The sequence below is a fragment of the Piliocolobus tephrosceles genome, chromosome 1, assembly GCF_002776525.5.
Source record: "Piliocolobus tephrosceles isolate RC106 chromosome 1, ASM277652v3, whole genome shotgun sequence".
Taxonomy (NCBI): Eukaryota; Metazoa; Chordata; class Mammalia; order Primates; family Cercopithecidae; genus Piliocolobus; species Piliocolobus tephrosceles.
In genome coordinates, this window is record NC_045434.1 from 200,236,315 (window position 1) to 200,261,956 (window position 25,642).

Below are 25,642 nucleotides of genomic sequence, written 5' to 3' on the forward strand. Positions count from 1 at the left end.
ACAAAAGTTAACTGTTTTCCTATATACCAGCAGTAAGGTAGAATTTGAAATTAAAAACTTTACCATTTACACTAGCACCCTAAAAAGGCAAATACTTAGGTATAAATCTAACAAAATATGTACAAGATCTATAAGAAGAAAACAACAAAACTCTGATGAAAGATATCAAAGAACTTAAAAAATGGAGAGATATCCCATGTTGTTAGATAGAAATATTCAATATTTTCAGAGACTCAGATCTTCCCCACGACCAAAATAGCTAACTCAATATTGAAGGAGAAGACTGAAGTTGGAGGACTGACACTGACTTCAATATTTACTATTTTAAAGCTACAATAATCAAGACAATGTGGTATTCGTGAAAGAACAGACAAGTAGATCAGTGAAACAGAACAGAAAGCCCAGAAATAGACCCCACACAAATACAGTCAATTCATCTTTGACAAAGGAGCAAAGGCACTAAAATGAAGCAAAGAATATCTTTTCAACAAGTGATGCTGGAATCAATTGGACATTCACAAAAAAAAAAAAAAAAAAAAAAATGCATCTAGACATTGACCTTACACCCTTCACAAAAATTAACTTAAAATACATAAGAGACCTAGATGTAAAATACAAAATTATAATTCCTAGAAGTTAACATAGGAGAAAACTTAGTTGACTTCAGTTAAGGCAGTCTTTTTAGACACAACACCGAAGGCACAATCCATGACAGAAATAAATTTTGCTCCATGAAAGACAATGTCAAGAAAATGAAAAGACAAGCCACAGACTGGGAGAAAATATTTGCAAAAGACACATCAGATAAAGAACTCTCAAAACTCAACAATAAGAAAACAAACAACCCAATTAAAAAATAGCAAAAGACTTGAACAGATACCTCATCAAAGAAGATATGCAGATGACAAGCATATGAAAAGATGTTGTACATGGTATGTCTTTAGAGAATTGCAAATTAAAACAACAAGATACCATCACACACCTATCAGAATGACCAAAATCCAAAACACTGGCAATACCAAATGCTGACGAAGATGTAGAGAAACAGGAACTTTCATTCAATGCTGGTGGGAATGCAAAATAGTACAGACATTCTACAGATTAGCAGTTTCTTACAAAACTAAACATACTCTTGCCACATGATCCAGTAATCACATTCCTTGGTAATTACCCAAAGGGGTGGAAGACTTGTGGCCACACAAAAGCCTGCACATGATGCTTATAAAGCAGCTTTATTCATAATTGCCAAAATTTGCAATTTTGAACCAAGAAGTAGATATAATGAATAAACTGTGGTACATCCAGACAATGGACTGTTATTCAGTGCTAAAAAGATATGAGATATAAAGCCATGAAAAGACAGGGAGGAAACTTAAATGCATATTTCTAAGTGAAAGAAGTCAATCTGAAAATGCTACATACTTCATAATTCTAAATATATGACGTTCTAGAAAAGGTAAATAGATAGATAGTAAAATAGACCAGTGATTGCCAGGGGTCAGAGGAGAGGGAGGGATGAATAAGCAAAGCATAGAGGATTTTTAGGGCAGTGAAATTATTCTTCATGAATCTATAACGGCAAATATAGGTCATTATACATTTGTCAAAACCCACAGAATGCACAACACCAACAGTGAACCCTAATGTAAACTATGGACTCAGGGTAAGAATGATGTGTCAATGTAGGTTCATCAGTTACAAGAAATGTACCACTATGGTGTGAGACATGGATGGTGGGAAAGGTTGTGCATGTGTGGGGAATGGGGTGGGAAGAGATCTGCAAACCCTCTGTAATTTCTGCTTAATTCTGCATGTACCTCAAACTGCTCTAAAAAATAGTTTATTAATTAAAGATTTGCCAAAATAAGTATCAGCGTTTCAGTTCTAACTACCCCAGCCCCTTCTACACCATGTACCTAATATTGTTGGGCATTCATGAATTCATATGATTTTTTTCAGCTTGCTCAAAGAAAATCTTTAAGAATGTCTACCCCTACTTTTTGAATACAGTCTGTTTTAATCTATATTATAAAAATGCACATATATTTTTAAACAAATGAAGAAACAGTCCTAGGAGGTAAGCGCCCTTCTCTAAAAATAGCAGCTCAAGTAGGGGAACTGGAATTTTTATCTCTTGGTGTTTTATGGAAAGAGGGGGTAAAATTCCATAAGATTTAAAACTAGGAAAACATTTTTTAAAATTTTAAATTAATTTAATATTTGAGAAAAATCTGAACAAGAATTCAATTTGCAAATAACAAAAGACCATAAACAGGCACTGATGAGGTTTTTCTAAGCAACAAATTATACCAATGTAATGTGATTTTTTTTTTTGTAAAACAAGACATAAGTCTTATGGATTACAGTAAACCAAAAGACCAACCTGGACATACATTAGATTTTTAAACATTCTTATTAGTAAGAAACAAGTGACTGGGATTATATTTTCGGTAGACTCAAACTTAAAAGGTTGCTTTTAAGTTTCTGGGGAGGGTACCCACATCAGATTAAACAAGAAGAAGATTCGCCCAAGATGGAGAGGGAGATATTTCGAGCATTCTGTGGTCAGAGCTATTTAATGTTTTTGTGAACAACTTAATAAGAAGAGAAAAAGAAAAACTTCAGCAGAATGAGCAACTAGGCAAGGTTAAAAAGCCAACTGAACCTAATTATCTGGCTTACCAATATATAGATACTAAAAAGATGGTTATAAGCTTGAGCAATAAAATGAAAACGGGAACCATTAAGGCCTAAAACATTCAAGGGTGGTCAATGGCTACATAATGAATCCAAGTTGGCAATGTCGAAAATTGAAAATTTACTGAGATTAATGCAATAGTAATTAAAAAACAGACTTTTGGCAAAACGGCACACTAAGCTGAAGTAAATGGATCTTTTTCTCTCCCTACAAACACACAGAAATGCTGGATAAAACATAAAAATGCTTTTAAAATACATAGGCTTGAAAAAAATTAAAGAAAAAAAATCCCTAGGTACCTGAAATGAAAGAAATATCAAAATCAAAGCTAGAACAGTAAGTGGGAATTGAGACCATGGTGGCCCACAGGGGTTTCAAACTCCTGTACAGGCCCTAAGCTGGGAGGAGGAAGCATTAATGCTCACATGAACACTGCAAATGTAGTTTCAGGCAGGTAGAAGGTGGGGAGTTAGCACTGAGACCCTTGAATAAAGCCCAGAGCCTCAAACTTCGATCCTTCCTTGATATGCGGTCTGAAAAATCTGCTCACTGGCTCAGGGAAACAACAATAAGAGTTGCTTATTATCTAGGCCTTCAGCAGGAGAAAAGGTAAAATGCACATCTATGCCACACAGAGGTATAGCATCCAAATTTATACTCTGTATCATACAGGAATCGCAAGTCAGGAAATTAACATAAAAACTGGTCTCTAGTAGGCAGCAGAAAAAAACAAAGGGACTCACATAGAGAAAAAGAAAAACACAGAAAAGGGCCAGGCGCGGTGGCTCACACGGGAGGCCGAGGCGGGTGGATCACAAGGTCAGGAGATCGAGACCATCCTGGCTAACATGATGAAACCCTGTCTCTACTAAAAAAACAAAAAACAAAAAAATTAGCTGGGCATAGTGGCAGGCACCCATAGTCCCAGCTACTCAGGAGGCTGAGGCAGGAGAATGGCGTGAACCCGGAAGGCAGAGGCCAGTGAGCCGAGATCGTACCACTGCACTCCAGCCTAAGTGACAGAGCGAGACTCCGTCTCGAAAAAAACAAAACAAAACAAAACACACACACACACACACACACACACACACACACACACACAGAAAAGAAGCTCACAATTACAAACCACATGAGGAAGACCTGGACGTGAAAAGTAAATTTATAAAAGCTAACAGTAGAAAACGTCAGAGGGGACCTTTGAAACAGGTAAGGCAAAGACCTCTGAAACAATTCCCCAAAAGCTTAAAAAAGAGAATAAATTTGACTGTATAAGTATTAAAGGTTTCTGTCAAAGGATACTAGAGACAGATGGACAAATGACAGAAATGGCAGATATTTGCAAAGTTTAAAGGCAACAAGGAATTGATATCTAGAATATATAAGAAATTCCTGGCTGGGTAATCCCAGCACTTTGGGAGGCCAAGGCAGGTAGATCACCTGAGCTCAGGAGTTCGACACCAGCCTAGCCAACATGGTGAAACCCCGTCTCTACTAAAAATATAAAAACTAGCCGGTGTGGTGGTAGGGGCCTGTAATCCCAGCTACTCAGGAGGCTGAGGCAGGAGAATTGCTTGAACCCAGGAGATGGAGGTTGCAGTGAGTCAAAATGGTGCTACTGTACTCCAGCCTTGGCAGCAACAGAGTGAGACTCCATCTCAGAAAAAAAGAAAAGAACTTATAGGACCTCAAAATTAAGGCACTGAAATCCATCAGTGGATTAATAGATTAGACAGAGCTAAAGAAAAAATGTGTGATTAAGCCAGGCACAGTGGCTCACGTCTGTAATCCCAGCACTTTGGGAGGCCACAGTGGGCAGATCACGAGGTCAGGAGATCGAGACCATCCTGGCTAACACGGTGAAACCTCGCCTCTACTAAAAATACAAAAAATTGGGCCAGGAGCAGTGACTCACGCCTGTAATCCCAGCACTTTGGGAGGCCAAGGCGGGCAGATCACGAGGTCAGGAAATCGAGACCATCCTAGCTAACACGGTAAAACCCTGTCTCTACTAAAAATACAAAAAATTAGCCGGGCGTGATGACGGGCGCCTGTAGTCTCAGCTACTCAGGAGGCTGAGGCAGGAGAATGGCGTGAACCCGGGAGGTGGAGCTTGCAGTGAGCTGAGATCGCGCCACTGTACTCCAGTCTTAGTGACAGAGTGAGACTATGTCTCAAAAAAAAAAAAAAAAAAATTGGCCGGGCGTGGTGGCGGGCGCCTGTAGTCCCAGCTACTCGGGAGGCTGAGGCAGGAGAACCGCATGAATCCGGAAGGCAGAGCTTGCAGTGAGCCAAAACCACACCACTGCACTCCAGCCTGGGCATCAGAGTAAGACTCTATCTCAAAAAAAAAAAGAAGAAGAAGAAGAAAGAAAAAATGTATGATTAGGAAGAAAAGTCTGAGAAAACTGCTTAGAAGGTAGTAGTTAAAAAGAAAATATGAAAAAGAGGTTAAGGGACATAGAAGATAAATGAGAGAGCCAAACATGCATCTAATAGGTGTTCCAGCTGGAGACACTGGAGAACATGTGGGAGAAGCAATTTGAAGACATGGCTAGGAATTTTCTAGAATTAAAGAATGAGTTTTAAGAATAAAAGCTTCGGCCGGGCGCAGTGGCTCAAGCCTGTAATCCCAGCACTTTGGGAGGCTGAGATGGGCAGATCACGAGGTCAGGAGATCGAGACCATCCTGGCTAACACTGTGAAACCCCGTCTCTACTAAAAAATACAAAAAACTAGCCGGGAGAAGTGGTGGGCGCCTGTAGTCCCAGCTACTCGGGAGGCTGAGGCAGGAGAATGGCGTGAACCTGGGAGGCGGAGCTTGCAATGAGCTGAGATCCGGCCACTGCACTCCAGCCCGGGCGACAGAGTGAGACTCCATCTCAAAAAAAAAAAAAAAAAGAATAAAAGCTTCAAAATGTCAACACAGAAAAAGAAATTTAAGCAAACCAAGAGAAAACACATTACTTACAAAAGAATGACAATGAGGCTGATACAGACTTCTCATTAATAATAATAGATGTAAAAAGGAAATGGAGCAACAGTTTTCAAATATTAAGGAAAATGCCAATCAACCAAGTATCTATATGATAAACTATCAAGTCAGGCTAACTTTTTAAACAAACATAAAAGACTCAGAGACTGTCACTGAAAGAATTACTACAAGAAGGGAACTGAACCAGAAAAAAGGGATAAAAATGTTAAGAAGAAAATAACAAGCAACAAGCAAAAGAATTATTAAACATCATCTCCACTAAAATAATTAAAATCAGAAAGACTGGTAACACCATATGTTGGTGAGAATGCTGAATGACCAGAACTCTCATACACTGTTGGTGGAAGTGTAAAGTGGTACACCTACTTGAAGAACTGACTAGCAATGTCTTAAAATGAAGACTGAACTATTATACATGCAAGAACATGGATAAATTTTTAAAAATATGTTATGTCAAAGAAGCCAGAAACAAAAGAGTACATACTATATGATCCAATTTATAGAAAGTAGAAATATAGGCAAAACTAATCTACCATGATAAAAATCAGACAGTGTAAGTTCTAGACATGGTGTGAGTAAGAAAAAAATTAAATGTAAAGAGACACCAAGAAACTTTCTGGGAGAATGGAAATATTCTACATCTTATTTTGGGTTATGGTTACAAGAGTAGATATTTGTCAAAACTCTTCAAATAGAACACTTAAGATTATTGCAATGTATGTTAATTATATCTCAATTTAAACATTAGTGTGTTAATATGTCTAAAATGCACCAACATTTAAAAATGAGCATGGGAAGGGGAGATTAAAAACAAAGTAGAATAATTACAATCATAGTAGCTACCACATATTGAGTGCTTACTATGTGCCAGGCACTGTTCTAAATGCTTTGTGTGTATTAGCTCATTTAATCCTTTCAAAAACCGTATGAAGTGGGTACTCATCATCTCCATTTTATAGGTAAGAAAATTATGGCACAGAGAGGTTACATAACTTACCCAAGGCCACACAGCTAGTATGTGGCAGAGTGGGGTTCAAAACTGGGCAGTCTGGCATGGAGTTCTGTACTGTTAAACACTGTAATCCACTGTCTCTCTGAAATTAAAAAATCAACAACACAAAAAGTGAGAGAGACTAAAGTTAGGGTGTTCTAAGAGTCAAGGACGACAAAATGATACCTTCAGCCTCTGTTAAGTAAACGATGTACATTCATGTACAAGGATATAAGTGAATAGAAGCTGAATATTTACAAACAAGAGGTATAACAGAGAATAAAGAAAATGTGATTAATCCAGTAGTAGGTGGGAAAGGGGAAGAAAGAAGGCAAGAAAAGTACAGTAAACAGAAAACAAATTAAGATGACTGGGCGTGGTGGCTCATGCCTGTAATCCCAGCACTTTGGGAGGCCCAGGCGGGAGGATCACTTGAGATCAGGAGTTTGAGACTAGCCTGGCCAACATGGTGAAAGCCCATCTCTACTAAAAATATAAAAATTAGTTGGGCGTGGTGGCAGACACCTGTAGTCCCAGCTACTTGGGAGGCTGAGGCAGGAGAATCGCCTGAACCTGGGAGGTGGAGGTTGCAGTGAGCCAAGATCACGCCATTGCACTGCAGCCTGGGCGACAGAGCAAGACTCCATTTAAAAAAAAAAAAAAAAAAAAAAGAAAGCAAGCTAATTAAGATGGTAGAAATAAGTCCAAATACATTAGTCATCACAATAAATAAATATTAAAGTCTCTTGTTAAAAGGCAGAGATCCTCTGATTAATTCTTTTTCTTTTTCTTTTTTTTAGATGGAGTCTTGCTTTGTCGTCAGGCTGGAGCGCAGTGGCGCGATCTTGGCTCACTGCAACCTCCACTTCACAGGTTCAAGCGATCCTCCTGCCTCAGCCTCCCAAGTATTTGGGATTACAGGCACGTGCCACAATGTCCAGGCAATTTTTTGTATCTTTAGTAGAGATGAGGTTTTACCACATTGGCCAGGGTGGTCTCAATCTCTTGACCTCGTGATTTGCCCACCTTGGCCTCCCAAGACCATATTTCTTAAAAGTCAGCTCTATGTTGTTTATTAGCGTATGGGTGTATTTACACTTAAAACAGTGCCTAGCATATAGTAAGCACTATATGTGTTAGCTCTTATTATTGAGTACTGAGAAAGGCTGTGAAATCATCCTCATTCAACAGTTTTGAAACTAGCCATCTGACATGATAGCTTAAGTATTTATCTGTAAATAAACAATTAAAATAGAATCTGTACATACCACTTTCAGGAACACAATTCTGTTATTAAATAAATATATATAATTATGAGGGATACACTAGTGATTTGGGGGCTATGGAAATACACTATACAGGCTAAACTATATTTTGCTCATCTCACAACTGAAATGTAAAAGTCTCTAATACATATTTTACTGTTTCTAACTTTCTTCGCAAGGAAGTAAACGGAAGAGACAGAATATAGCACTAGATGTCATGTGGTGAAAGGAGGCTTTCCAGAGGTAACAAAGCAGTAGTGGAACACTGCATGTTGGAATCTTGAAGTCCCGTAGACTCACATATAGAGGGAGCCTAAATTATGTTATTAAGTACTTACTCAATTGCTAGGCTCGAGAAAATTGTCAAAGGTCCCATGGGAAGAACGTTTAAGCAACAGAAGAGTACCAGAAAGATGAATGTTCCTCAAAGGAACAATATTAAAGCCTCAAGAAAAGACTATACTGATATAGAATAAAGATACTTAGAAAGAGGAAACTTAATTGGCTGAACCAAGTGTCGCATAATGACCCAAAACACAAAGGGGAATTCAACACAAAGTAGAAACTAGGCCAGCTTTCTAAAAGGAGCACAAAGAATATTTATTCATTTAAATTTTTATTCTGTCTACTTCCAAAAAGGATTTAAAAGTTTGAGGGCTAGGTGTGGTGGCTCACACCTGTAATCCTAGCACTTTGGGAGGCTGTGGTGGGCAGATCACTTGAGCCCAGGAGTTTAAGACCATCTTGGGCAACACAGCAAAACCCCATCTCTAAAGAACACAAAAAAACTAGCCAGGTGTGGTGGCATGTGACTGCAGTCCCAGCTCTTCGGGAGGCTGAGGTGGGAGGATCACTTGAACCTGGGAGGCAGAGGTTGTAGTGAGCTGAGATCATGCCATTGCACTCCAGACTGACAGAGTGAGACTCTGTCTCAAAAGAAAGTTTGAGGATCCTCTAAGTTATAAGGAAACAACAGTCACACACAGGAGAAAAACCAGAAAAAGTACAAGTGAGAACTAAGTCACAGTTTGTACAAAACATGGAATCCCTTTAATGAATAGGGAGGAAAATAATACTAAATATTTACAGTCTCAATATACATTGCTTAAATCAATAAAGTGGATGTTCTGTAATCCACAATTGCTGGCAAATTTCCCAACAAGACAAAAGCCTTTGCTGCCACTACTAGAGGGTAAGGGGCTCTCTTCTGTGCCTCAGGGAATGGACCTGATATTCTCCAATTTATTGTACTAATTTTCCCGTAAGTCTTCGGGCAGCATTACGCACATGTCCTCATACCAGTCAGTGGTAACATACATAAATAATTAACTATGTGTGGGTCAACTGCCCACCATTTACTCAGTACCTTGCTAGGTGCTGTGTGGGAGCAAAAGGAAAGGTAAGTAAAACAAGATCCTTGTCCACAGGGAGATGGTAATCCAATACTGAATCCAACACTGGAATGACTGAAAAGAGAACTCTTAGCTCAATTGGCAAGAGACAAGAAGAGGGAAAGGAAGAAAAGGAGAGAAGAAAAAAACAGACTGATCCCAGTGGGTGGCAAGGGAAGGACTAGGCTGGTAATTTCAAGGTTCAATTTCAACAGACAAGGTGAAAAGAGAAAGAACTGCAGACAAAGGAAGAAACACGAACCCAGACCTAAAGAGACACACTTGGCACATATGCTGGAAATAACATATGCTTGCAGGCAACTGGCACTGTACCTGGCTTTGGAAAGGCACCTGATAAGTAACTACTGTCGCTGTTATGGACACTGCGCTGGCCAGAAGTAGGTCTCCAAAAACACCCATGTAAGAGGAAGTATGGAGCATTGAGTCCAGACAATGGCAGAGGAACTTAAACGCCTGCTTTCTGAGAAAGGCACACTGAACTAGGAACAGCACAATTAAAGCAGAGCTTTGCCAGTGACTGGCAGAATGGACTAATAAGGGAAAGACATTAGCACTAGGAAGGAGTGACAGGCTTCCCATATATATTGTCTCCCAATAAACAACTGGAAGCTCATGAAGCAAAAGCTAGACCCATCTCTACCTGGATTTCCGTATTTCAATATCCAAGAGAGAAAAGTCATTCTAACTCTTGATCAAGGTCTTCGATTCTGTCTCCCCTAACAATTCTGTACCCTCCTATGGGCAGACCTACCCCATGGTCTGAGACATCTTTTTGGGTGTTCCAGCTTGATGCACGCTTACCTGTTTTTTTTTTCTTATTGTTGGTACTGGTAATCCCTATCTTCTGAATAAAATCTTGACTTCTATTTTGAGGCCTGGGCTCTGCTGGAACCAGAAAGCTGAAAGGGACCTTGGAGAGCCCTATTCATTGCTTTCACCAAACAGAAGTTCATTACTTTATCTATCACGTACTCTTGTCGCATGACCAAATGACCTTAGTCCAATCTCCTTCCTTTTTAAAGGAAGAAACTAAGGTCCTGAGAGGCTGAGATGCTCTCTGATCCTAGTCTGTTTTAACCTCATGGCTACTTAGTAGCTCACAAACAACCAGAGCCAGGTGAAATAACAGGCACTCTCAACATAATTAGAGCAAAGATCACACATTCAGAAACAAGAAATGGGGGGTTTGCTACACACAAAAAGATGACTTAAAATGTAAGGTATCTAAGGAATCAGTTAAGTTAAAAGAGAACCCCTAGCAATTATTTCTGAGAATACAAGGAGGATTGGCAAGGTTAGGAAAGGGTGACTGTAGCTTTTAGTAGGCCCAGATTTCTCAAGTTCAAAAGCAGCTGTCATTTGGTCTGTTCTCTTGTACTGAGGGCCTGAAAGGCAACAATGTGGGGTGTCAGAGATGCAGATTTCTGTATTTTACACTCCTGGGTTCATGACAGTATCTCACACATGTATTATCACATGTATTATCAAATGCTTTCACTGTCATCGTGACTCCTTCCCAAATGCTAGTGTGCTTCGGTTCCATTCCCCAAGATTTGCAGCGATACTCAAATGGCCTGTATGCCTTCCTAAGGTACATTCTATTCTGGTCATTGGGAAATCCAGGCACCCAGAACAGCTCTGAAGAATGCCAGCACTGAAGATTCTAAAGGGTGTGAATCAGGCATAAAGCTCACCTTTGTGGATTTGGGAGGCTGAGCTCTGTTGTAGATATCAAGTAGGGATGATGCTAATAACACTTGCTTATATACTGGGATTTACAGCTCATAATCCCACTTATCCTCATTTTACAGATGAGGACTAAGGCTCAGAGATGTTAACTGCCTTGTTAAGGGCCACAGAGCTAATAAATGGCAAAATCCATACTTGAACTCAGGTTTCAATTCCTAAGACACGGTTCTTTCCTCTATAATGCAAAGGCCTCGCTGAATGCTGACTTAGCTACCACTTTTGCAGATAATTTCTCCCTCCTAAGAGCTTACAAGCCATTAAGAGTATAGCTATCAACACTTGGTTACTTAAAACGAGCAGTTACAGTCTCATCCTGAGGCAACTGGTCAGTGAGCCAAACACATCCACTGCCCCATCCGCTCAAGAGACCATGTTTTTCTCAATCTCCAATTCACACCTCATGGCCAGGTCAGCCCTAATGATATCCTGCACTCTCTTTTCATATTTTACTAAATAATACTAGGATATTATTTCTCAAATAACCACTAATAGCTACTGATATTTAAGTGCCTTACTATGTTTCCAAGCTCTTTCTCCATACACCTCCTTTAATACTAACAAGCCGGCAAGACAGTTAAACCCAATTTACAAATAAGCCCCTGATAGTGAAGTTAAGTAACACACCCAAGGACATACAGCAAATCAGTAGAGGAACAGAAATTTTCATCCAGTCAGTCTGACCCGAAAGCTCATGCCCTTTATCCACTAGAACAGTTTCTCACACTTTAATGTGCATAAGCATCACCTGCGGATCTTGCTAATGAAAAGATTCTGATTCAGAAGTTCTAAGAGTCCTCAGACTCTTTGTTTTTAACACGCTCCAGGAGACCCAGCTGTTGTTGGTCCAAGGAACCATCTCTGAGTAGCAAAGTGCTATATAACAACGCCTAGTCTCAAATCACATCTAATTATTATCAACTATGTTTTAAGCAACACTTCACCTCTAGAAAGTCACAAGTCACCCTCAAATTCCTCTTATGCACCTGCCCTTGGCTCCAGACAGAAAAACAATGTCCAAAGTAGCTCTGGGAATAAATCTATACAACATGGAGGATTCGAACAACCAGGCCTTAGGCAAATAGCTCTGTGGCCTCCTGGTACCAACCCAAACTCTTTTGGAATGCATTCCAGTAGCCTATCTTCTAGGGCCCCAGGCTTTGGCCAGTTGCTGCCCAAGTAACTAGACCTAACAGGATCCTGTGCCAGGACACACTGCTCCTGATCTAGGAAGTGGTCAACTAGACCTAGTTAAGCCTCGAAGGACCTACAGTGGTACAGCCAGCCAATAAATATATGCTGAACTGAACACAGTGAAGAAATCTTGGCTCATGACACGAAATATGACCTACTGTGACATTTCCTTTCTAGCCACTATACCATCTGTCGTCTCCCACAGAATCAAACAACTCTACTTCTCTTCCATAGCCTCCTACCCAGATTTCCTGAAAGCTGTATTCAACAGCATTTCAAGGCTAGTATTCTCTCTTGTGGTGTAAAGTCTAAAATTAAAGTTCAATATGAGATTGGGCACAGTGGCTCACACCTATAATCCCAACACTTTAGGAGGCCGAAGCAGAAGGATCACTTGAGTCCAGGAGTTCAAGACCAGCCTGGACAACATGACAAGACCCCCGTCTCTACAAGAAACACAAAAAGTTAGCCAGGTGTGGTGGCATGCACCTACGGTCCCAGCTACTTGGGAGGCTCAAGTGGAAGAATCACTTGAGCCCAGGAGGTCAACACTTCAGTGAGCCATGTTTGTACCAGTGTACTCCAGACTCCAGACTCGGCAACAACAGAGCAAGACCCTGTCTTAAAAAAAAAAAAAAAAAAGCTCAGTGACATGCTTACTTGACATCTAGTACAATCTTGAGGGCCTCAAATGGCCTACCACAAGTACCCCTCCCCATTGTGCTCCATGGATAAGGTCCCCTGGCTGAACAATCCTCCTTACTAAAGGAACCAGGTATAGCTCTTGCTTATTCTTGAGAAGTGAGTGGGTTACAGTTCCCAGCCAGCCCCTCGAATTATTCAAACAAGCCAATCATATCCTCTGGCCAGAAGCAGGGGGCACCATCCGCTCTTGACACTAGAAAGGCTGCTTTCCCACAGCCCCTCGTCGGTGGCTTACTCTGCTCCCGAGTGCAACTCCCATGTGAGCCTACGTGACGTGTGGTATCCCAGCTTCCAGGCTGTGAGTATATGTGACTACAGCTGTCAAGCTCATCTGTCCACTGTTAGGTGTCATGTGTTCAGCATCCCCATAACCCTACGATGGGAACCCCCCTGTCTTCGGATGGGGTGAATAGGAGGTGATTAAAACATCTTTTTTGCCCAATCTACTGGTCTCTGTCCTTTTTCATATCCTTGAGGCTCTCGAATGCCTTTGGCAAGGTCATCAACTGCTCTATCATGGTAATAATATCTGGCATTGTGCTAAGCACTTTCCACACACTTTCTCATTTAATTCCCCTAACATCCCAATGAGGCAGATACCATTATATCCCTATTCTATAGATGAGGAAACTAATGTCCAGCAAGGTTATATAACCCACAGGACCACACAGCTAATAAGTTTGAGCAGAGCCCAAATGCAGATGTGTCTGGCTCCGTGTTCTTAACTACTACCTTCATCTCTCTGATTTCTGGGCTCGCTGCCATCATTCCCCAGCCCCTCTCACAGGCAGAGATGGACTGCTGGGTAGCCTGGCAGGAGTGCCTGCATTTGAGTCTCCTTGTTTTTTCTGCTGGTCTCTGCTAAAGGATGAATGGTGATATGTTATCTGGGAAAGAGTGCTATTGGAACAGGCCATCTGGCTGGCAGTCAAAAGACTTTCCAAGATGGCTTCAACTTAATGTACCAAAAGGCCTAGTTTGGTTGTCAACCTTGCCGATACAGAAACCTTATCCTGTCAAAGTCTTAAAGTTAACTGAACTTGAGGAGGTTGTATAACACTATCTAGACACAGAAGAAGCGCAAATCAGAAAGGCAATTATTTAATTCACAAGGAGAAATATCCCTATGCTTTGCAGTTATCTGTGAAAAAATTCAAATGGCAAGGTCAAATATCATCAGAAAGTCTCTTCAGAATCACAGAAGACAGCAAAGGAAGTTAGCTGTATGCAACCAACATTTAGTGGAAGCCTGGTGCCTCTGTCTTTACCATTAAAGTAAATGCCTGGCCCCACAACCTGGCAGGTGGAGCCTGAGGGCCAACTACACCGCACGGGCACTGCCAACTGACATTCTGTGATGTCTCGTCCATCACGGGGTTCCTAGACTCTTCTGTGGCTTGTTTCTGTTAATATAGTCACATTGCTTTGCCTTTGAGATAACCTTTGGCAGGTATCTAACAGTGATGACTATGTGCCAATTTTTCAGTCTCTTTTTCTCAGAGTACCTTCTACTGGTCCTGACTATAGGCTTTTCTTTCGACAGTCAGGACATCTATCTATACCAGATCAGAACTACTCCTCCTTTAAGAAGCCTAAGCCCAATGAAGCTCCCAACTCACTTCAGATGTATGCCCCTTCTAGCTTCCTTCTGGGCCATCTGCCATACACTGGCTGTGGCAGACTCATTCCTCGTTCCCTTTCTCTGTTCCCTCACCCGCTCCTTTCTCCCACACACTTCATTCACTTGTTACTACTCTGCCTTCCTTCAATCCACTTAAAACTTTATAAAAAAACTTACTGATACCAAACATACATGAAATGATTCCTTATCAGAAGGATAACAGTCAGAATTATGCAACTAGAATTATCCTTAGAGATTATGTAATTCAGTCCTATTATTTTACAGATGAAAGAATTGATAAAAATCAAGTGACCTGCTCAAGTCATAAATCTATAATAGGCAACAGCGGAGCCAGAACCAGGATCTAGGTTTTATGAGCTTTTAAGCCAGTATTTGAACCAAGACACCAGACTCCTAAGCACACATAACAGGGCTTCAGTGGGGAGGGCTTCCATGCATCTCACACACTGCTGAAGCACTAGGCTGGTTACACAGCCTGTTTATCATTTTTTTCTTTGAATGTTGATTAAAATTCAACCACTGATAGCTCTTTCAGCAAGAAAATAACTATCTTTAAGCCATAAAACTGCCCAAAATATATGCAAACATATGATTGCAAATTTCCCAATCCACTGCCATTAGAACTATAAGGTGGGGCTGGGCTCAGTGGCTCACACCTGTAAAGCAGCACTTTGGGAGGCCAAAGTGGGCGGATCACTTAAGGTCAGGAGTTCAAAGCCAGCCTGGCCAACATGGTGAAACCCTGTCTCTACTAAAACTACAAAAATTAGCCAGGCGTGGTGGTGGGCGCCTGTAATCCCCACTACTCAGGAGGCTGAAGCAGGATAACTGCCTGAAGCCAGGAGGCAGAGGTTTCAGTGACCCAAGATAGCGCCACTGCACTCCAGCCTGGGTGACAGAGTAAGACTCCATCTCACACACACACACACACACACACACACACACACACACACACACACAGAACTATCAGGTGGATTTGTGACTGGACCTCAAAAACATTTAGGTGACTATTAACATAATATAGCTGGGTCCAATGGCATGTACCTGTAGTCCCAGTTCCTTAGGAGGCTGGTGCAAGAGAATGGCTTGAGGCCAGGAGGCCAAGGCTGTGGTGCTCTTTGATCACACCTGTGAACAGACACCACACTCTAGCCTGGGCAACACAGTGAGACTGTGTCTCTTAAAAAAAAAAAAAAGAAGAAGAAGTAATACATTAATGAAAACATAACTAACTGGAGCAGGCTTTTCTACACATAAAGGAAACAAGAAATTCACAAATGACTGAAGGATTTGACTACATAAAAACGTAAGCTTTCAAACAAAACACCATCAACAAAATTAAAAGATAAATGATAAACTAGTGAACACTTCATGGCATGTAAGTGACAACCAGGCACAGTAGTCCAACACCTGTAATCCCAGCACTTTGGGAGGCCAAGGCAGGAAGATCCCTTGAGGCAAGGAATTCAAGACAAGCCTGGGCAACACAGTGACACTCCATCTCTAAACAAAAAAAAAAAAAATTAGCCAAGCGTGGTGGAGCACACCTATAGTCCTCGCTATTCAGGTGGCTGAGGTGGGAAGACTGCTTGAGCCTGGGCAGTCAAGGCTATAGTGAGCTATGACCGTGCCATTGTATTCCAGCCTGAGTGACAGAGCAAGACCCTGTCCCTATCAAACAAACCAAAAAAGAAAGATTATACAAATCAATCAGGAGACACCAAGCATGGCAGCCCATGCTTATAATCCCAACATTTTGGGAGGCCAAGGCAGGAGGATTACTTGAGCCCCGGAGTTCAAGATCAGCTTAGGCAACAGAGCGAGACCCCATTTCTACAAAAAATTAAAAAAAAAAAAAAAAAGCCAGGCATGGTGGCACATGCCTATAGGTTAGTTGGGAGGCTGAGGGAGAAGGATCACTTGAGCCCAGGAGTTCGAAGCTGCAGTGAGCCATGATTGTGTCACTGCACTCCAGGATAGGCAACAGAGCGACACCCTGTCTCCAAAAAAAAAAAAAAAAAGAAAAGAAAACTTTAACATTTAAATTTTAAAAAGAAAAATAGATAATTCACAAAAAATTAAAAGTCAATAAACTGACCTAAAAAGTCAATAAACTGATTAAAAAATTCAGCCTGGTGAATAATTAAAGAAACACAAATTAAAACATGGAATCAGAAAAGTTTTTCAGTGATAGTATTTAACTGTGAAATAGCGTTTTAGACCATGGACTCGGATTTGGCAGACTAACTTGAACACTTACTTGGTGACCTTGGGCATATCACTTTAATCACTGTGAGCCTTAACATCTTTAATAGTTTTGGTGTGCAGATGAAATGAGAGAATGCCCCTGAATTGCTTTAGCAAAGTGACTATCAACAGTAAATCCTCAATAAGTATTAGCTTCTTTTCTTTCTTTTTTTTTGCGGTGTTGCCCTGTCACTCAGGCTGAAGTACAGTGGTGCGATCTTGGCTCACTGCAGCCTTGACCACCTGGGCTGAAGCAATCGTCCCGCATCAGCCTCCCAGGTAGCTAGGACTACAGGCATGGGCCACTATACCTGACTAAGTTTTTGATTTGTAGACAGGGTCTCCCTATGTTGCCTAGGCTGCTCTCGAACTCCTGGGTTCAAGTGTGCTTGAACCGCCCAAGGTGCTGGGATTACAGGCATAAGCTACTGTGCCCAGTCTGCTATTACTGGGGGGGGGAAAAAAACAGGCCTGACACAGCGGCTCACATCTGTAATCCTAGCACTTTGGGAGGCTGAGGTGGGAGGATCACTTGAGGTCAGGAGCTCAAGACCAGCCTGGTCAACATGGTGAAACCTCGTCTCTACTAAAAATACAAAAATTAGCCAGGCGTAGTGGTGCCCACCTGTGACCCCAGCTACTCGGGAAACTGAGGTGGGAGAATTGCTTGAACCAGGGAGGCAGAGATTGCAGTGAGCAGAGATCATGCCACTGCACTCCAGCCTGGTAACAGAGCAAGACTCTGTCTCAAAAAAACAAAAACAAAACTACTTACACTAATAACACAGGAGAGGGAGCAGTGAGCTAGGTACCCACACAATGCTGATGGAAGTATAAACTGGTAAAACTTTTTAGGAAACAAGGCTGGTAAATAATCTGGGAGTAATCTGCTCACCTAAAGCTATAAAAATGTCCTTAGAGACATGAGAATTTGCAGGGTGGGGAAAGGTATACTTTACTTGCACTGTTTGAATGTTTTACTGGAGTTACTTTGTATACTAGTTGTATAATTCCAGATAAAAAAGGAATGAGAAATCTATGATAGTAGCAGGAAAAAAATGTTAATGTTTATGCCTTTTAGAATCACTTCTAGGAATCTATCAGAAATAATTAATTAGAGATGCAATGAAATATTTATGTACGCTATATTCACAGCAATAGTATTAATGGTTTAAAAAAAAAAAAAAAAAAACCCTGGAGACAAACTTAAATATATGAGGTTTTAAAGTAAATATGGCATACAGCCATAGTATGGAATATTATGCAGCCATAAAACGGGGCTCTCTATATGACATGAAAAGATAAATAAATCGAATTTCATCACATTTTTTAATGTCTGTTTATCAAAGGACATGATCATGAAAGTAAAGAGACAATGCACAGAATGGGAACAAATATTTTTAAATCACATATCTGATAAAGGTCTAGTATTCAGAATACATATGGCATATCAGAATCTAGTATCCAGAACTCTTACAACTCAACAATAAAAGGACAAATAAGCCAATTTTAAAATAGGCAAAGGATTTGAATAGACATCTCTCCAAAGACAGGCAAAATGGCCAATAAGTACATGAACAGATGTTCATCATCAGTCATTAGTAAATGCAGATCAAAACTGTAGTGAGATAGCACTTCAGGTAACACTAGGATGGGTATAATAAAATAAAACAGAAAATACAAGTGTTGCTGAGGATATGGAGAAACTGGAACCCTCACGGAATTGCTGGTGGGCACGTAAGATGGTACCGCCCCTGTAGAAAACAATCTGGCAGTTTCTCAAAGAGCTAAGCACAGAGACACCATATGACTCAGCAGTTCCACTCCTAGTATACATCTGGGAGAAATGAAAACATGGATCCACTCAAAAACTTGTACATTAATGTTCATTAGAGCATTAAGTCTAACGGCCAAAAAATGCAAACAACCTAAATGTCCATCAACTTATGAATGGACAAAATATTGTATATGTAAACAATGGAACATTATTCATCCATAAAAAGGAGGTACTGATACATGCTACAACATAGATGAATCTTGAAAACATTATGCTAAGTAAAAGCCAGTTTAGCCAGACATAAAAGGCCACATATTGCTGTATATGATTCCATTCATATGAAATGTCCAGAATAAGCAAATCCATAGAGACAGAAAATGGATTAGTGGTTACCAGACCCTTTGGGGAAGAGTAAATGGGGAGTGACTACTAACAGGTACGGGGGGGGGGGGGGGGTTCAGAATGATAAAAAAACATCCTGGAATTGGAAAGTGGTGATGGTTATGATGGTGGCAGCCAATCCAGTCAGCCTGCCATCATCCCAGCTGAAGCAAGGAGGCCTGGCTAGGGCTACATGCCCCATGGAGCAGGCAAGAGTGCCGCCCAAGTTGTGGCTGCAGATCTGAGCCTCCTTGTGCTCTCGGGGGACCAGGAGCAGGCAGGAGCCCTGCCTCACATGGGGCAGCTGCAACCCCCTAAACCATGGCTACAGACTCAGGCATCCCTGCATTCCTGGGGGTCTGGGAAGGCCCCACCCTCACAGGCTCAGAAGCACCTCTCCCCACTGTTTGGCTTCTCCCTGCTATCAGCACCCACTCCAGTCTCAATCTGGGAGCAAAGTTAGGCAGAGTCCGAGCACCAGGAACAACAGTAGGCAGACAGAGTCCCAGGTAGAAGAGGGCAGGTCCTAGTAAGGTCCCTTCTTCAGGCCAGGGAGGGGCCTGAAGGCTGGGGACCTGGTTGCCAGTCCCACTGACCAGAGTGGGAACTGGTGCTTTTCCCAGGTCTGCCCATGGCCACCCATGGGCCAACTGGCACATACCACACCTCCTCCCCTCTGAGGCCCATAAAAGCCCCAGACTCAGCCAGAGTTGAGCAGGCATGGGATGAGACATGGAATGACCAGCTGCAGAGAGGAGCTACCCTCTCTGCTGAGAACTTCAGAGACCTGCAGAGACCACCAAATGACCAGCCCGCAGAGAGGGGCTACCCTCTCCAGGGCCTCCTCTAGTCAACCAGCAAGCGGAGAGGGGCTACCCTCTCCAGGGCCTCCTCTTTACCGAGAGCTGAACACTCAACAGACAACCTGCCTGCCTACAGAGGGGAACTACCCATCACAGGTCTCCTCTGAGCTGTTCTAACACTAAAAAAAGCTCCTCTTTGTTTTCTTCACCCTTCACTTGTCTGCACACCCGAATGCAGGACAAGAGGTTGGGCGAAGGTACCAATGGCCAACAGAGGTTTCCAGGAAGAAAATCAACACACTCAAGATCCCATAACAGTTATACAGACATTTGAACTGTACACTTTAAAATGGTAAATTGTATGGTATGTAAATTACATATAAATATTTTTTGGGGGAGAAAAAAAGGCACTTGAAGGTTTTTAATGACACAGGAAAATGCTCCCAATATACTAAAAAGAAAACAACCAGCATGCAACTGAATACATGTATAATTCCAATTTGGTTTAAAAATATGTGTGCATGCACATACACATTTGCATTTGAAAATATAGAAAATACAGAAAAATGCTAAAAGTGGTTATACCAGGTACTGTCATTATGGGAGACTTATTTTCTTCTTCGTCTATGTTACAAAATTTTCTATAGTAAACCTATATAAATAACAGGAAATTTAAGAATAAAAACCCAGACAGGTGGGGCTGGCTTTAAAGCTAGTGTCATTTCCGATATACCATTCATTCATTAAACATTTATTTAGCTCCTACTGTGTACCAAACACAGATATAAGACATAATCTCTGCCTAAAAGGAATTTACGTAAGTCTAGGGTGGGGTTTGAACCCAAATCGATGGACTGGATAGGGGAAGAAGGGTCCAGAAGCTCTTCAAATTACTGCACATGTGATGTTGTCCAACTACACACTTTCTAGGGGAAAGGGCCCACGACTTTCATGAGCAATGTAGCTTAGTGGTTAAAGGCCGGAGCTGGAGCCAGACTACCTGGGTGTGAATCTTGAATGTTCAATTACAAAGTGTGTAATCCTGGGCAAATTACCTAACCTATTAGGAGCTCAGTTTCCTCATCTACAAAATGGGGATAGTAATAGTACCTTTCTCATTGGGCTGCTGGAAGATTAAATGAGTTACACCTAAAGCACTGGCACTATAGGAAAGGGACGTAGTAGGTACTCAATAATGAGCTGCTAGCTGCCATGATCATGATCATTGCCCCACCACTACCATCTCACAGATTCTAAAGGCAATAGACATGGAGAAGGTTAAGGACCACTAGAAAGGTTGTTTTCCACATCTCAAAACCGGTAGGTAGCATCTGATTCCTGATGTGCCTACAATAACCATTCTTTTCAATTAATTTATTTTTCCAGATTCTCTGAATTTCTAATGAAACTTCTTTTGAGGTGTTCTACAAAATACAATGAGGCAAAACATCAAAATGTTCAACATAACAAACTGCTTATGTCCTCTTATCTTCTGACTAATTCATAGAAACAAGCGATTTTCAAGGCTGTTATAACAGAAGGAGGCTCTGAGAGATTTAGGTGTCTTTCCAGGCCATGCTGCTCTGATCCAGTAGTTCATCCAAGATAACTCTTTACAGACAAAACTGCAAAATCTCCTGAGTGACACATGCATCTAATGAGTGACTAGAGATTGTGACTGCATTATATTTAAGGCCAACTTTTCCATCCTGCAGTCAAGAGTCTCAACAAGCAATTACCACTCCAATGCTTTCAAATCCAACCTCTTTAGGTATCAAAAAGACCCTTGGCTTTGTCACTGGTACTGATAGGCATTTTGTTCTGCCCTGAAAACATGGATGATATCTAAGTTTTCGTCAACTTGATTATAATACACTTTTCTTCATCAGGGAATAAATCTGGGCCACACATTAATATAATACCAAATTCCAGAACTCACAGATACCCGTCTAATGCAAAAATTAAGCGGCCCTGGCAACTAAAGAATAACACACCAAGCACTGCGATGCCAGCGGCTACGTGCTCCACAGTAAAGGTTTGGAGCACAGGCTCTAGAGATAGCCAGGAGCATGAACCCCAGCTCTGTCCCTCTTACCAGCTGCATTTTAGTCAAGTTGCTTAACTCTCTTGGCCTTAGTTTTCTCTTATGTAAAATGGGAATAATATTAGTGCTTATTTCATGAGTTAGTTGTATGAATAAGCTACCACATGTAAATGAGTCAATACACATAAAGGACAGTTCCTGTAACACTGTTAACAGTCACTAAATGTTAGGTGTTATTACCTTTGGAAAAGGAAGCATAAAAATACACCTATCCAAGTATTTGCTTTTTGTCATTCTGCTTCATCGCTTTCAAGTTACGTATGTATCTTCTATATATAGTCAAATTTTTTTAAAAAGAATTTTTTTAAAAAGAAAGGAATTTACAGACAACTACATTGCTCATTTCATACAGCTGGTCTGGAATGAGACTCAGCTAGGAAAGACAGAAAGTGGGGAGAGTCCGACTTCTCATAACAAGAGTGCTGGGCTATAATCAGAGATTTCATACAAAACCTTAAACTCATTAAAAATTAGAAGATGCAAAGGACTTTGAAATCACCTGGCCCAATTCCCACATTTCATAGATGAGGAAACCACAGCCTTGAAATGTAAAGTGTTTTAAGATCCTCCAGTTCATTAATGACAGAAATGAGACTCTTCCTGTTACCCATGGCTTAGATATATATTCTAAGTGGAACACAAATAAGACAACATTTTGGAAAAGGGAAGAAGAATGAGTTTGGGAGGTTAACAATAATAGCTAACATTTATCAAGCATTTATTATATCTCAGGTATTGTGTCAAGCACTTTACATTGGGGACCTTAAATAATTTTTGCAAAGCCAGTGAGATAGTCACTATTATTAACCCCACTTTCCACTGAGGAAGTGGAGGCCTAGAGAGATTAAATGACCTGCTCCAAATCACAAAGCCCGTGAGTGGTAGAGTCAGTCAGTGAACTCACGCTGTCCGACTCTAGAGCCGAAACTTTGACCACTGAGTGATATTGCCCAAACTGTAAAATGTAAAAAGCGGTGAAGTTCTTAACCTAGACTCTTTCTCCTACTTTTTTGATAACTTCTCTGTTCAAAGGCATTACAAGGATACCCTGTAAATGTAGTGGTTTTTAAATAAGAACAAATAATGGGGATGTAGAGCCTACTTATTCTGTGTATGTGAGACACCGCACACACATACCTCAACCCTCCCTGCCACTTCCTACTTGTTCAAGTTAGCTATTATTGTTAACCTCCCAAACTCATTCTTCTTCCCTTTTCCAAAATGTCGTCTTCTTTGCATTCCAATTAGAATACATATCTAAGCCATAGGTAACAGGAAGTCTCATTTCTCTGTTCAAGGCCGTGTACCTTGGTAACAGGGCAGCAAAGGATGTGGGAGTCCATGTGGCCCCAGTGTGGCCCCAAGGCTGTGTCCTAGCCCTATCAGCGAACAAAATGTGCTTGTCAATCCAGCAGATTGTCACTGAGCTCAGCCAAATGCCCTTAACTGAGGCTTGGCACTACACAGAGAAGAAATTCAGCATAATCCCTGCTCTCAAGGAGCTTATGGCACAGCTGGGAAGAAGAGACCACTTTCATCTTAAATCCTTCTTTTCTCACACTTTTGTAGTTAAGTACCAGAGCACTGAAGAGACTACAGACCCCCAACTTCCAGCAACACTGTCCTATCCCACTACTCAGATCACTCAGCCTTCAGTACCCCTCTGTGTACATTTCACAGATCAACTCCTTTCTCGTCTCCTCCTAGTGTTATAAGCTTTTTCTTTTGTCTTTGAAGAAGTGGGAAGTATTTTCATCTCTCTATTTCCCTCCATCACCAGGGAGTATGACAAGAGGGTTAACTTAAGGAGCTAACAAAAAAATGCAAAAGAGGATAACTTCTCTATTGCTGCTAATGTTGGGAAAGAGCCTATGGGATTCCATAGTATTTGCTCAAAAATGTTCAAAGGAATATATGAAAATTTCATCCTCAACATTTTACTGCCCAGGAAGAAAAAAAAAAACACCCCCAGAACTCTAGGGGCCAATTATTCTGCTGTCTTGGACTTTGACCTTAGCAAGCCTCCCTCTGGTTTTAACCTGACTACAACTGAGGAGAGGTGACAGCAGAGTGTCAACTGAATGAGCAGCTTGTGTCTAGGGTGGTCAAATTTAATGACTGCCAGGCCTTCAGAGCAACATTCAAAAGTAACAGTACCACACCAAACTTATAGGCGAAATGAGTAAGAGCAAGTTTCACTGTTATTTAATTTAAATGTATTGGTTCTCACTATGTTCATGACATCATACTAGGAGGTAAGTATTCAAAACAGTGGCAAGCCTTTGAAAAACCAACCAGTATCAGAGTGTAGTAATACAACTAGAGAAACAGAAGACAGAGTGAGCAGAGCACATGAGAAGCAGTAAAGGGGGAAAGATGGGAGGGCTTACCGTCTGCAGTCAGTAGAGAGGGAAGTATCTGAGTGTGAATTTGTAGATGGGAAGACCACTATTAGAGTCTTCGATAATACTAAACTAGTTTGAAGAGTGGCTCTTGACTCTCTCCTTTGCTTCTGCTCTTCCCTGGTCAGTTAGAGCCTAAAATTTGAAAAACAATTTTTAATAAGGAGCTATAAAGAGTTGGGTTCTAAATCTGACTTTAGCTTTGTAAACTTGAGTTATTTAACCTTTCAAAACCTGTTTTCTCAAGTGTAAAATGAAGTTAACATGTATATGGGAGCTCATAATGCTACTCTCACTTTTATATTTGCAAATTTTCTTAATAATTTTTAGAAAAGGCAGTAATAATACCTATTGCTTAGTTGTTGTGAGGGTTACATGAAACAATACTGTAAAATACCTAGTACACTGTCTGGCATTTTGAATGTGTTCAATAAATGGTAACTATTATCAACATGATGTGAAATGTTATATAATATTAAGATATGAATTACTATATTTTAATATTATGAAAATTTAAAAGTTCACAAGAACTTTAAAAAATTTTTTGGAATAGAGGAAAGAGGAGAACCAAGTACTATGACCCAGTGAATCAACGACTGCAGACTTAGAAATACAACAAGGACAACCTTTCCAAATAGAGTCTGACAGGCTCTCACTCCTTCACCCACCTTCATTCTCCCCTCACTACTTTATTCGTCCATTCAGCAAATATGTTCTGACTGAACTGTAGGCAGGACACAGTGCTAAGAGGTGAGAGTGAGAAAGAGATGAAGGCGGACAAAAGAAGGGGATTTAGGGAACAATATAATAGGATGAGCTTTAAGCGGGAGGTATCTAGGAACCATCTGAAGTCACATGCAAAATGTTTAGAATATGTGGGTGTGTAAAACTTCTCTGGGATCTTCCGGAGGGATTCTAAACAGAATTATTATTTTTTAATGTTAAGGTCTAATAAACCGAAAGAAGCATACAGATTTTTTGTAAGGAAAAACATGTAACACTCCTGAAAAATCACCAAAGTAGCTTTGAGCAAATGAAAAGACAGACCATGCATGATCTTGGATTGAAGAGTCAATATTGTAAAGATGTTATAAAATGTAACACAACCCTAATAAAAATACCATCAAGTCATCTCCTCTTGAAACCAAATTGATATATTAAGTTCATATGCCAGAATAAACAAGCAAAAACAACCAGGAAAACCCTGAAAAAGAGCAATATGAAAAAAATTGGCCCTTCCAGATGTTAAATGACAAAGCCTTTAACATTAAGATGATTTTGTA

At 40.8% G+C, this 25,642-nt stretch overlaps 1 protein-coding gene across 7 annotated transcripts in view; it reads right to left on the minus strand.

Annotated features, from left to right (window-relative positions):
* ZBTB40 (zinc finger and BTB domain containing 40) overlaps nucleotides 1-25,642 on the minus strand; it is a 78,272-nt gene that overhangs the window by 44,512 nt on the left and 8,118 nt on the right. For 2 of the 7 annotated variants that reach the window (XM_023219717.2, XM_023219714.2), the window contains 2 exons: nucleotides 24,348-24,494; nucleotides 6,688-6,784 (listed from right to left, as the gene is read on the minus strand). The exons of 2 other annotated variants lie outside the window; for them this stretch is intronic. The gene's annotated coding sequence lies outside the window, so the exon portion shown is untranslated. The remainder of the gene's footprint in view (nucleotides 1-6,687; nucleotides 6,785-24,347; nucleotides 24,495-25,642) is intronic. 3 more of the 7 variants (XM_023219718.2, XM_023219716.2, XM_023219720.2) reach the window with 2 other exon arrangements.